The sequence below is a fragment of the Ovis aries genome, chromosome 21 (assembly GCF_016772045.2).
Source record: "Ovis aries strain OAR_USU_Benz2616 breed Rambouillet chromosome 21, ARS-UI_Ramb_v3.0, whole genome shotgun sequence".
Lineage (NCBI taxonomy): Eukaryota > Metazoa > Chordata > Mammalia > Artiodactyla > Bovidae > Ovis > Ovis aries.
In genome coordinates this window covers 45,621,116-45,633,766 of record NC_056074.1, presented here as the reverse complement: position 1 = coordinate 45,633,766, position 12,651 = coordinate 45,621,116, and the positions used below count along the sequence as shown (strand labels likewise).

Here is a 12,651-nt window from a genome sequence, read left to right as displayed (position 1 = left end):
CCAGGTGAGCAGGGACCGACAGGGGCGAGAGGCAGGATGTGAGCAGCCCATTCATTCTAGTCACAGGAAGCGGCCCTCCCCGCCCGCGGCCTCCGCCGCCGTGCATCCTGATTTGGGGGAGATGGCGGCATCGGCTAGCATGTCCAGAGGACACAGGGCAACTGTCACCCCGCTGCCCCCGCCGCGGCCCTAAACGATGCCAGGGCTAGGCCGCCGTCCCATGGGGTCTCCTCCTTGAGGAGCCGGGTACGGGGAGGCTCTCGGGGAGCCCAGGGCACCTCCGCTTGCCTTGCTCCTCTTTCTGTAAGGCCAGGTCCTTGCCCAGAAACAGGGATCCGGGAAGAGCTAGCCCAGCAGCACGGCGTTAGGTTGGTGAATAAGGGAAGTGCGGGCGCAGGCACCGGGCATCCAAATGCAGGGCGCGGGCGGCCGGTGGAGCCGCCGCTGCCCTTCCCGTGGCGGGAGGGCCGTGTTCAGCAGTGTGCCGGCATGACCCGCCGGAGGGGACGTGACTTCAGGGGCGGCTGCGGGGGTAGTGTTTCCTGGGGAGGCTGGCACTGAACTGTGGACGCAGGAAAGTAGGCAGCCTCCCCCGTGTTGGGGGGCACCAGCCGGTCCCCCGAGGCCTGAACGGAACACACGGGGGAAAGGAGAACGCCCCTCCTCTGGCCCCACCCCCTGAGCTGGGGCGACTCCAGGCACCTCCTCCTGCCCTGAGACTGCGGTTCACGATGTCAGCTGGGGCTGAGGCCTCCAGACTCAGGCTGGATGACGTCCCCAAGCTGGCCTTCCTGGGCCACCAGTGTGCCCACGGCAGGTCATTCCCAGCCCCGTAACCACGCGAGCTATTTCCTGGTAGTACATATTTTATAGAGAGGTAGGTAGGTAAATAGCTGGGTGATAGGTGGACGGGTGTATGGATGGAGAGATGGAAGGGTGGGTGAATGAAGGACGGATCGATGGGTGTAGAGACAGATACCCCACTGGTGGGCTTCCCGATGGCCCCCGTGGTAAAAAAAAAAAAAATAAACAAACCAGCCCGCCAAGGCACGAGACTCGAGAGATGGGAGTTCCACCTCTGGGTGGGAAGATCCCCTGGAGGAGGACAAGGCGGCCCACTCCAGCATTCTTGCCTGGAGAATCCCATCGACAGAGGAGCCTGGTGGGCTACAGTCCAGGGGGTCACAAAGAGTCGGACACGACTGAGTGAGTGAGCCCGCATGCACCCCACTGGTGCGGTTTCTCTGGAGATTCCTGGCCCACAAGGGGTCTCACGTCAGTGAACCTGCTACCAGGGGGCAGGCCGGGCTCCCGGAGGCCCGGCATTGTGGTGCAGAGCTGGACGCGCCACTGCGACAAGCTGGGCATCTGGCTGTAGGGGTGTCCTGCTGGGCCCGCGGGCGGCTCCTCTCCCTGCAGGCAGCACGGGCAGGATGGGGAAGGAGACACTGCCTGCCTGCCACGGGCTCCAGGGACCTTACAAGAGTCCAGACCCCCAACCTCACTGGGCAATGGGGAGCTGCTGGCCAGCCCAACTACATGACCCGGTGCACAAATGACACCCCCTTCAAGACAGGCAGCTCGGGTCACCCTGCCACCCCATGTGCAGTGGTCCACCTCTTCCCCGGCCCAGAGGGGAGCCGAACGAGGAGTCCCACAGGGAGGTGAGGTCCTGGCCAAGGGCGCGGCTGTGTGCCTGCACAGGCTGGCACTGACCTTCCGCATCTCAGCTTCCCCAGCAGCTGCTGGGGCCCTGGGGTCCCTGGGTCCCAAGGACCAAGTCCTGTGACCCGGGGGGCACCTCCACCAACTCTGCACACCACTCAAAGTCAGCACCCCGACGTGCCGCCTGGATGCAGGTGAGAGCAAAGCAGACGCCCAAACAAGGCCTCCGCCTCCTGTGCACAGGGGACCAGGGCGCGGGGGCACAGGCTCTGTGAGACCTCTTTTCACAGGGCTTACTCGCGCTCTGCCATGCGGTTTTCACCCAAGCGGCCTACCATGCCTCCTCCAGATCTATCGGCAGGGGTCTGGGGGGCAGGGGTGAACTCACGGTCAGTGGCCTGTGGAGCGAGCCGACGGAAACCAGTGTCTGAGTGGTCCTGACGCGGGGCGCACTGCTGTCCCTGCAGGTGGAGGCACAGGTGTCCAGCCTCTGGTCCTCTGCATCTTAGGGCAGACCTAGAAATGCAAAAACAAAGCCAGGTACTCGCCGGCCGGGCAGCCACATGGGGGCCGGGGCGGGCACGTGCGTAGGTTCGTGCGGACTAAGAACACCTGGAGCAGGACTTGCCTGGTGGTCCAGTGGTTACGCTTCCAACACAGAGGATGTGGCTTCAGTCCCTAGCTGGGGAGCCGAGATCCCGTATGCTTTGGGCCGCAAAACCCAAACATAAAAAAACATAAAACAGAAGCTATATTATAACAAAATTTCAATAAAGACTTAAACAGCACCTGAAGCTGGGGCTGCCTTTACACCACCACCTGATTTTAAGGTTCACTCCCACTTCGCACCCGCCATGGGGCACAGCTCACAGGTTGGCGACCCGACCCAGGGTCCCGTCCAGAGGCAGGGTGCCGAATCGCTGCGTGTGCAGAAGCCAGCCTCCCAGACACGGCCCGTCGGTCCTCCCACTGCTTGCTCCGATTCCGCTGCTCACAGCAGCGCACGCGTGCTCTTGCCCCAAACCTGAAACTCTCTGTGCGTCAGGAGGTGTTAATTTCTTGCTCCCGCCTGCATGATTGCTGACCATTTCTGTTTCTTATTCTGCCAAATGTCTGTTTATGTCTTCTGCCCATTAAAAAAAATCAGATCCTATGTCTCTTTCTTCTGAGGCGTGGGGACGTTTGTATTACTGGGTAGAAGTCATTTGTTACTTACGTGGATTGTAAATATTGTCTCATATTTGCGACCTGACTTTCACTTTCCTTATAGTGACTTCTGTGAACAAAGGTTCTTTGTTTTTTAGCTTTTGATGAAAACTTTAATACAGAAAAGAAGTAGAAAGAGTAATATAATGAATACACATATATCCACGGGAAAGGCTAGTTTTATGTCTCAGCTCGGCCAGGTCCTGGTGTCCAGCTATTTGGTCAAACACCGGTCAGATGTTGCGGTGAAGGTAGTTTTTGATGAGATTCCCATTTTTGTGTGTTTGTACTGAGTCTTCCTTGCTGTGCGTGGCTCCTCGCTAGCTGCAGGCGCAGGCTTCTCAATGCGGCAGCTTCTCCTGTGACAGATCCCCTGCTCCAGAGTGAGGGCTCAGTAGCGGTGCGCTCCCGGGCTCAGTTACCCCAGGGCATGTGGGATCCTCTTGGATCAGGGATCAAACCCATGTCCCCTGCATTGGCGGGTGGATTCTTAACCGCTGGACCACCAGGGAAGTCTGATTGAACATCGCAATCAGAAGATCTGGAATAAAACAGACCATCTTCATCGAGTGGGTGGGCCTTGCCCGTGATTCGAAGGTCTTCACAGCAAAGACTGAGTTTTCCCAGAAGAAGGATTTCAACCTCAAGAGCGAAACACAGGGAGCCAGCCTGGGTTCCTGCCTGCTGACCTGCTCCCGGAGCTCAGATGCGCCCCTCTCCCGAATAAATACCTCGTTCTCCATTCTCTCTCTGTATATATAGACACATATACACATACACACACCTGTGTTTACTTTAAGATATGTGTGTACGTAAGATTCTTGAAGTCGATCCCATGTCACGACAGAAATTGAATAGACAAGTAGTTCTGCATTCATCTCCAAAAAAGGAAGCTATTTCCCAGCAGACACACAATCCTGCTGCCAGGAGGCCACGTTAGCAGTAATTCCCTGACGGCACTGAGAACACCATCTTCGTTCCATCTCCACCACGCTTCCATTTTAGCTCTTACTGCTGGCTTGTTCACGCCTAGAGTCTGTCGAGCCCCCTGCCCGGGGTGTGTCTCCTCAGTCTTTTCTGATTTACAGCGGTTTCCTTCCACCCTCTGCATTTCTCCCTGAGCCATGACCCCATTTCAGGAGCGCGGGTCAGTGGCCCGAGGGTCCCGGGTTCTGGAGGTGACGTCCTCCTGGTGCCTCTCTCCCCTGTTTCTCTTGTAACTGGAAGTGATCGCTGAAGGCTTGGTGAGATGGCAAGTCACCCGCCTTGGAGGGAACCCTGCACAGGTGAGGCGTGGGGTCCTTGCTGCCCCTGCTTGGGAAGCGCGGGCCTGCTTGTCACAGAGGGGACAGCAGCCATTTCCACTGTAATTTTATCTCTCCTTTGCCACAAGCAAGCAGTCCACGGTTGTCCTGGTGATAACCGTTCCCCAGCAGGCACCCTCCTCCTGGCTGCAGCGTCTGTTGAATTGATTGTGACACGAGATGTGGCCACATGGCAAGCGGCTGTTGTGATAGCAAAAGTGTTACTCACTCAGTCGTGTTCAGCTCTTTTCAACTCTATGGACTGTAGCCTACCAGGCTCCTCTGTCCACAGGATGCTCCAGGCAAGAGTGCTGGAGTGGGTAGCCATTCCTTTCTCCAAGGGATCTTCCTGACCCAGGGATTGAACCCGGGTCTCCTGCATTACAGGCAGATTCTTTACCATCTGTTGTGACAGGCAGCATATAAATTAGTCTCATCAAGCCCTGCCTCCTCCTGGCCACACCCCCACGCAACCCCCTTTGTCCAGAGCATGTGGGCTGATCTAGTGAGTGACTTACCTCCAACAACTGAACGAGGAACAGTCATGAGATGTCTTCTGAGGCTAGACCCAGCTTCCATTCTCGTATCATCTTTGCTCACTCTGCTGGGAGTGGTGACCGTATGGAGGGCTGTCCTGTAAGGGAAGAATTGGTGCTTTTGAACTGTGGTGTTGGAGAAGACTCTTGAGAGTCCCTTGGGCTGCAAGGAGATCCAACCAGTCCATCCTAAAGGAAATCAACCCTGAATATTCATTGGAAGGACTGAGGCTGAAGCTGAAGCTCCAATCCTTTGGCCACCTGATGTGAAGAGCTAACTCACTGGAAAAGACCCCGATGCTGGGCAGGATAGAAGGCAGGAGGAGAAGGGGACAACAGAGGATGAGATGGCTGGATGGCATCACTGACTTAATGGACATGGATTTGAGTAAACTCCATGTTGCAGTCCATGGGGTCACAAAGAGTCAGACATGACTTAGCAACTGAACAACAGCTATAAGATTTAAAATGTTTTCTTCATTTTTGGTTTTTTTCTTTAAATGTATTATTTGTGTGAAAAGTATTATAAACCTATTAAAGTACAAGACTACATAGCTGATGATGTTAGCTGGATACCCAGGCTGACCTTTTTAGACTTACGAGCGTGATCTCAGAACAGAGCTTGTTTGCACGCAGGGGACTTGCTCTACCACATTTGGGGCCAAGCTGCCTCGCACAACCGCAGAGAGCTAACATGCTGTATTTCTACTCCTTCTGGGTCCCTCAGATGACCCTTCTCTAGAAAGACACTTTCCTTCAACTGAGACTATCATGAATGAGGGAGACTCTTGATTTGACTTCTTCTTGAGTCAGTTCGGTCCATCCATACTTTTCTATCGATGCTTTTGTTTCATTGAGGTTTTCAAATTTCACAGCCTACAACTTTTTTTCCGACACTCTATTTTGAAATAATTATGGCTTTACAGAAGTTGCAAAGAAATATATGGGGAGATCCTGGGCACGCTTCTCCCCTCCTCTAGAGAGCCTGATGGCAGAAACCGCTGTCTCAGCTGACCCTCCCCCCCTTCCGGGTCTTACAGTCACTACTCAAAACGTAACTAACCGACAAGAAGATGGAGAAAGGGACGGCCGGACCCCAGGACTCTCCCCAGGAGGGTGGGATCTTTAGATCTTCATTAAGAAATAGATTAATAAAAGGGACACTGATGGGGGGCAAAACAAAGGATGTCTCAAAGCCAAAAGGAGGCCTTGCTGGGCTCCGAACACTAACGGGCCCTGAACGAGTCTGGCCTGTTTCCGCCAGTTTGGAGGAAAGCTAGAAGCAGGAAGGCAGCAGTCCCAAAGAGGAAGCACAGCTAAACTCTCTGGGGACAGCGATCAGGCAGCTCAATCAGAGTAGAAGTTGACACTAGTTCCAATAGTCAGGACGCGGAAGCAACCCGAACGTCCATCTACAGACAGATGGACAAAGGCATGGTGTGTATATATATACCATGGAATATTAGTCAGCCACAAAAAGGAGCAAAATAACGCTATTTACAGCAACACGGTGGACCTAGAGACTGTCATGCTGAGTGAAGCAATTCAGACAGAGAAAAACAAATGCATGATATTGCTTTTGTGTGGAATCTAAAACATACAATGAGCTTATTTACAGAACAGAAATAGAGCCACAGATGTAGAAAACAGAAGTATGGCTTCCAGGGAGGAAGAGGGATGAACTGGGAGACGGGGATTCACGGTGCTGCACTTGCTGTTCCTCAGTCGCTCAGTCGCGTCTGACTCCTTGTGACCCCACGGACTGCAGCACACCAGGCCTCCTGTCCCTCACCATCTCCCAGGGTTTGGTAAAATTTATGTCCACTGAGTCGGTGATGCTGTCTAACCATCTCATCTTCAGTGGCTGCCTTCTCCTCCTGCCCTCAGTCTTTCCCAGAAACAGGGTCTTGCCCCATGAGTCAGCTCTTCACACATCAGGTGGCCTAAGGATTTGAGCTTCAGCATCAGTCCTTCCAGTGAATATTCAGGACCGATTTCCTTCAGGATCGATCAGCTTGATCTTGCTGTCCAAGGGGCTCTCAAGAGTCATCTCCAACAACATATTTCATATACAACATAGATAACTAATAAGATAACAATAATATAAAATAGATACTAATAATGAGTATAGCACGGAAACCCTACTCAGTACTCTGTAACGACCTATATGGGAAAAGAGTCTGAAAGAGAGTGGGTATGTGTCTATGTAAAGCTGACTCACTTTGCTGCTCAGCCGCAACTGACGCAACACCGCAAACCAGCCAGCAGCCAGCTCAGGTCAGCCGCTCAGTCGTGTCCGACTCTGCGACCCCATGGACCGCAGCACGCCAGGCTTCCCATCCATCACCAACTCCCGGAGCTCACTCAAACTCATGTCCATCAAGTCAGTGATGCCATCCAGCCATCTCACCCTCTGTCGTCCCCTTCTCCTCCTGCCCCCAATCCCTCCCAGCATCATCACAGTCTTTTTCCAATGACTCAGTTCTTCTCATCTGGGGGCCAAAGTATTGGAACTTCAGCTTCAGCATCAGTCCTTCCAATGAATATTCAGGACTGATTTCCTTTAGGATGGGCTGGTTGGATCTCCTTGCAGTCTAAGGGACTCTCAAGAGTCTTCTCCAGCACTACAGTTCAAAAGTGTCAATTCTTCAGCACTCAGCTTTCTTCACAGTCCAACTCTCACATCCATACATGACTCCTGGAAAAACCACAGCTTCGACTAGATGGACCTTTGTTGGCAAAGTAATGTCTCTGCTTTTAAATATGCTGTCTAGGTTGGTCATAGCTTTTCTTCCAAGGAGCAAGCATCTTTTAATTTCATGGCTGCAGTCACCATCTGCAGTGATTTTGGAGCCCCCCCAAAATAAAGTCAACCACTGTTTCCCCATTTATTTGCCATGAAGTTATGGGAGCAGATGCCATGATCTTAGTTTTCTGAATGTTGAGTTTTAAGCCAGCTTTTTCACTCTCCTCTTTCACCTTCATCAAGAGGCTCTTTAGTTCTTTTTGACTTTCTTCCGTAAGGGTGGTGTCATCTGTGTATCTGAGATCATTGATATTTCTCCCGGCAATCTTGATTCCAGCTTGTGTTTCACCCAGCCCAGCGTTTCTCATGATGTACTCTGCATAGAAGTTAAATAAGCAGGGTGACAATATACAGCCTGGACATACTCCTTTCCCAATTTGGAACCAGTCTGTTGTTCCATGTCCAGTTCTAACTGTTGCTTCTGGGCCTGCATACAGGTTTCTCAGGAGGCAGGTCAGGTGGTCTGGTATTCCCACCTCTTGAAGAATTTTCCACAGTTTGTTGGGATCCACACAAAGGCTTTGGCGTAGTCAATAAAGCAGAAGATGTTTTGCTGGAACTCTCTTGCGTTTTTGATGATCCAATGGATGTTGGAAATTTGATCTTTGGTTCCCCTGCCTTTTGTAAATCCAGCTTGAACATCTGGAAGTTCTGTTGAAGCCTGAATTGGAGAATTTTGAGCATTACTTTGCTAGCGTGTGAGATGAGTGCAATTGTCCAGTAGTTTGAGCATTCTTTGGCATTGCCTTTCTTTGGAATTGGAATGAAAACTGACCTTTTCCAGTCCTGTGCCCACTGTTGAGTTTTCCAAATTTGCTGGCATATTGAGTGTAGCACTTTCACAGCATCATCTTTTAAGGTTTGAAAGAGCTCAACTGGAATTCCATCACCTCCACTAGCTTTGTTCGTAGTGATGCTTTCTAAGGCCCACTTGACTTCACATTCCAGGATGTCTGGCTCTAGGTGTGATCACACCATCGTGATTACCTGGGTCCTGAAGATCTTTTTTGTACAGTTCTTCTGTGTATTCTTGCTACCTCTCCTTAATATCTTCTGCTTCTGTTAGGTCCATATCATTTCTGTCCTTTATTGAGCCCATCTTTGCATGAAATGTTCCCTTGGTGTCTCTAGTTTTCTTGAAGAAATCTCTAGTCTTTCCCATTTTATTGTTTTCCTCTATTTCTTTGCACTGATCACTGAGGAAGGCCTTCTTATCTCTCCTTGCTATTCTTTGGAACCTTGCATTCAGATGGGTATATCTTTCCTTTTCTCCTTTGCCTTTAGCTTTTCTTCTTTTCTCAGCTATTTGTAAGGCCTCCTCGGACAACCATTTTGCTTTTTCACATTTCTTTTTCTTGAGGATGGTCTTGATCCCTGCCTCCTGTACAATGTCATGAACCTCTGTCCATAGTGCTTCAGGCACTCTGTCTATCAGATCTAAACGCTTGAATCTATTTGTCACTTCTACTGTAAGGGATTTGATTCAGGTCATACCTGATGGTCTAGTGGTTTTCCCTACTTTCTTCAAGTTAAGTCTGAATTTGGCAATAAGGGGTTCATCACCTGAAGCACAGTCCGCTCCCGGTCTTGTTTTTGCTGTGTATATAAATCAGCTATACTCCAAGTATAAAAGAAGAAGGTGAAAATGGACCAAAGGGCCCCTCAGCTCAACCCTCTGCTGGGGCCCCAGAGCCTTGTCCGGAGTGGACATCAGGGTCAGGGGTGGAGGGACGAGCCCAGGAGTCCTCAGTGCCAGAGCCCTGCGCACGGTGGGACCGACCCGGGCTGGAGAAGCCAACAGTCAGAACAGCGTGGTGAGCATGCAGGGCTCTTGCTGCAGCAGTCATGCCCCCTTTACCTGGTGGGTTATGATGTGGGCATTATGCCGCAGTAAGGGATGCAGCCCCTGCCTGGTGTTATGGAACCGAGGCCTGTAGATGGACCCCAGTGGAGGCCACTGGGAGGAATGTCAGGGTGGATGGGATTAAGGTCGAAGTTCGGAGAAGCCTCGGGACGCTTGGACAGGCTTTATGTGATGCCACTGGGCCTCTTCCACCTGATTGTGCTGGGGGATGGGGTGGACGTGGTGCCCGGCTCAGGGATGTTTCTCCTGCCTGGTCTTGTAAAGCTCATAACTCCGTCCTTCAAGCCGTGTTCACTGGATACTCTGAATGGGAACCAGTGAGATGACGTGAGCCACCCCCCCAAGGGAGCAGAAGCTGGGGCGCCAGGCGGGCAGGTCCTTGAGCGATGCCCTGCGTGCAACCAAGACAGGGGCTCAGGGCAGCAGCCGTGGGCACCTCCTAGTGATGACCACCGGGACCTCAGACGAGAGAACTTCCGTCTGCGTGGAGTTATCAAACACCCGCTTGTGTATGCCTTATTGTCAAACACCCACTGGAGCTACCCTGGTGGCTGAAGGATGCAAAATGATCACGAAGGGCTTCCCTGGTGGTGCAGTGGTCAAGAATCCACTTTGCAATGCAGGAGACGCCAGTTGGATCCTTGGCCCGGGAAGATCCCACAGGCCACAGGGCAACTAAGCCTGTGTGTCCCCACAACTGACGCTGAGCTCTAGCGCCCGCGAGCCGCAACGAGAGAAGTCACCGCCATGAGAAGCTGGAGCATGGCAACCAGAGAAAGCCTGGCATGTAACAACGAAGATTCAGCACAGCCCCAAAATAAAACACGTGAATTAAAAAAAGAGATCACGAAACCTGAAATCCCCTCAACGTCCAGGATGACACGGGGGGGAGGCCTCTAAGGGCGCAGAGGTGCCCCAAAGAGCTCCAGCATGACGTGGAGACACTTTCTACCGGGTGGTGCAACCTGGGGAACACAAGCCTCCGCCCCCCGCCCCCGCACAGGAAGCGTCTGCTTCCTCGGGACTGACCTCGGCAGGAGCTGCTGGGCCGTGCTGTCCCTGGGACACGGCCCAACTTGCAGCTCTCCCCTCGCTGACCGAGAGCGGCTCGGTGTGCAGATGGCAGCCACATCCTGTCTGGATGGCCCCGCTCTGGCCGAGCTGTAAGCAGCCCAGCCTGGCATTGAGCAGGCTGGCACGTGCTCTCCTCGAAGCACCGGATAGTAGGGAAGGTCCTGACATTTGGGTTTTTACCAACGTGTAGGCAGGAGCAAAAGACCTGGCCATCTGGTCGGGCAGGAGGCCCGTGGAAACCTGGCCTGTTACAGGGACGTCCGGGAAGGACACAGCCCCGTGGAAATCTCTGTGGGGATCTGGGCTGTGCTCAAGTAGGCAGGTCGATGCCCCTCAGCACAACCCCGTCGCGGGCTCAGAAGTGACTGGAATCGGCAAGCGGATCCCCGTGTCCTCACCTGAGGCATACACCTGGGCCCCCGGGGTGGGCGGACGCGGGGGCACCGCAGGGGAATGGGGTCCACAGCCTCAGAGGCACGGCACCCTGGGAAGAGACGGGGGTGGCTGATGGCCATGTGGCCAGTTTTCAGGGCCGGGCTGGGGGGGGAGGCCCTGATGGAAGCTGGCAGGTGAGACTGAGGCTGGGAGCCAGTGGTCTGCACGGGGGTCCCAACGGGCACAGACGCTCGGCCCGGATGGTGTCTGGCTGACCCAGACACAGACACTCAGAGCCCCAAGAAACCGGAAGAGGTGGGTTGCACCAATCTGGCCGGCCAACTGCCGCGGCTTCCGAATGAGGAACTCTGTAGGGCCCAGAATGTGCAGCCTGGCAGCGCAGGTCTGAGGGACCGGCCGGTGGAGCACAGGAGGGGCCCGGCGGCGACGCCCCTGGACCGGCACTTCTGTCTCCCGGCGGATCCGGGGCAGCGAGGGCGGAGAGGATGCTGGCGCCATTGTGCAATGCCTGCCGGGCTGGGGGCAGGGGGCAGGCCCTGCTCTTTCTTCCCCAAATCACTTCAGTTTTTTCCCTACTTGATGCAATACTGAAAAGACTGAGTCTGCAAGGACCAGGGCCAGAGGCGGGGTGAGGGCGGCAGGGGGTGGGGGGCTGGTTTCTTACGCAAGAAACTGCAACTGTGGTTTAAATTTCAATTTAACTTTTTATGGGAGTAGAATTGCTTTACAATCTTCTATTGGTTTCTGCTGTCCAATGAAGCGATATGCACCGTACATCTCTTCCCTCTTGGACCTCTCTCCCGCCCCACCCCCTGACTGGAATTGATATAAATACCCTTGTTTTTAGTCGCTAAGTCCTGTCTGACTCTTCTGTGGCCTCAGGCACTACAATGAGTAAAACAGGTCTGTGTAACACCGGGAGCTCAGCCCAGCACTCTGCGATGACCCACAGGTTAGGGATGTAACTGTGGTTTTCAACCTGAACACCTCTGGGCCTAAAGCGGCCAGTGGAGCCGCGCCGCCCCATTCGGCCAACCTGGGCTGACGGCAGACGTGGCTAGCCCTGCACCCGCCCAGACAAGTGTGGACTGAGGGGAGGCATTCTCGGGGCTCCTATCCCAGCTGAAATCTAGACCAGCTCATCTGGGAACCAGGGAGAGAAGGGACAGCAGCTGGGGGCAACGGGATGAACCCACAGGTCCTGGGATGTGAGGAAGGAAACCGGTGTTACACCAACGCCCGAGAGAGGCTCAGAGCTGGCGACGCTGGTCCTCGTTTCGGCCTCACCAGAGGCCCGAGAGGTCAGGCCGCAGCACCAAGGCCAGTCCTGCTTTGGAGCCTGACCAGATCGGCCTGCGGGCCCGAGGGGCCTCGCCCTGGGGGATGTTCCCACCTGATGTGACAATGCGCTGCGCTGATTCTAGCGAGGCGCCCAGATCGTTTCGCTGTAAGGGATCCAGTCGGTGACCCGAGGGTGGCCTGTGATACAAGAAAAAAACAGACATTTGGCCTTTGTTCTGGCCTTTGACACATAGTCGTTAGAGCCTGTGGTGTCTCCGGGGACGTCCCTAGCTCCCCAGTGGCTAGGACTCTGCACTTCCGCTGCAGAGGACGGGGGCTCTGTCCCTGGTCAGGAAACTAAGATCTTGTATCCTGCACAGAGTGCCCCAAACAAAGAATCAAATAAATAAGACCCTTTCATCTGTGAAGTAATGAGCATGCTCTGTAAGCTAAGGGGACGACAGGTATCTGGGGGCCCCTAGGTCCTTTCAGGATGAGCCCTGGTCTCCGAAAGGACCT

General features: G+C 53.8%; 1 protein-coding gene across 11 annotated transcripts in view; it reads right to left on the bottom strand.

The window, feature by feature from the left end:
• ASCL2 (achaete-scute family bHLH transcription factor 2) overlaps positions 1 to 12,651 on the bottom strand; it is an 86,542-nt gene that overhangs the window by 53,862 nt on the left and 20,029 nt on the right. For 5 of the 11 annotated variants that reach the window (XR_009597868.1, XR_009597867.1, XR_009597869.1 and 2 more), the window contains exons 2-4: positions 12,245 to 12,330; positions 4,694 to 4,809; positions 2,054 to 4,578 (exon numbers count right to left, since the gene is read on the bottom strand). The gene's annotated coding sequence lies outside the window, so the exon portion shown is untranslated. Of the gene's footprint in view, positions 1 to 848; positions 1,414 to 2,053; positions 4,579 to 4,693; positions 4,810 to 12,244; positions 12,331 to 12,651 lie in introns of those variants that run through there. The other 6 variants (XR_009597865.1, XR_009597864.1, XR_009597871.1 and 3 more) reach the window with 6 other exon arrangements.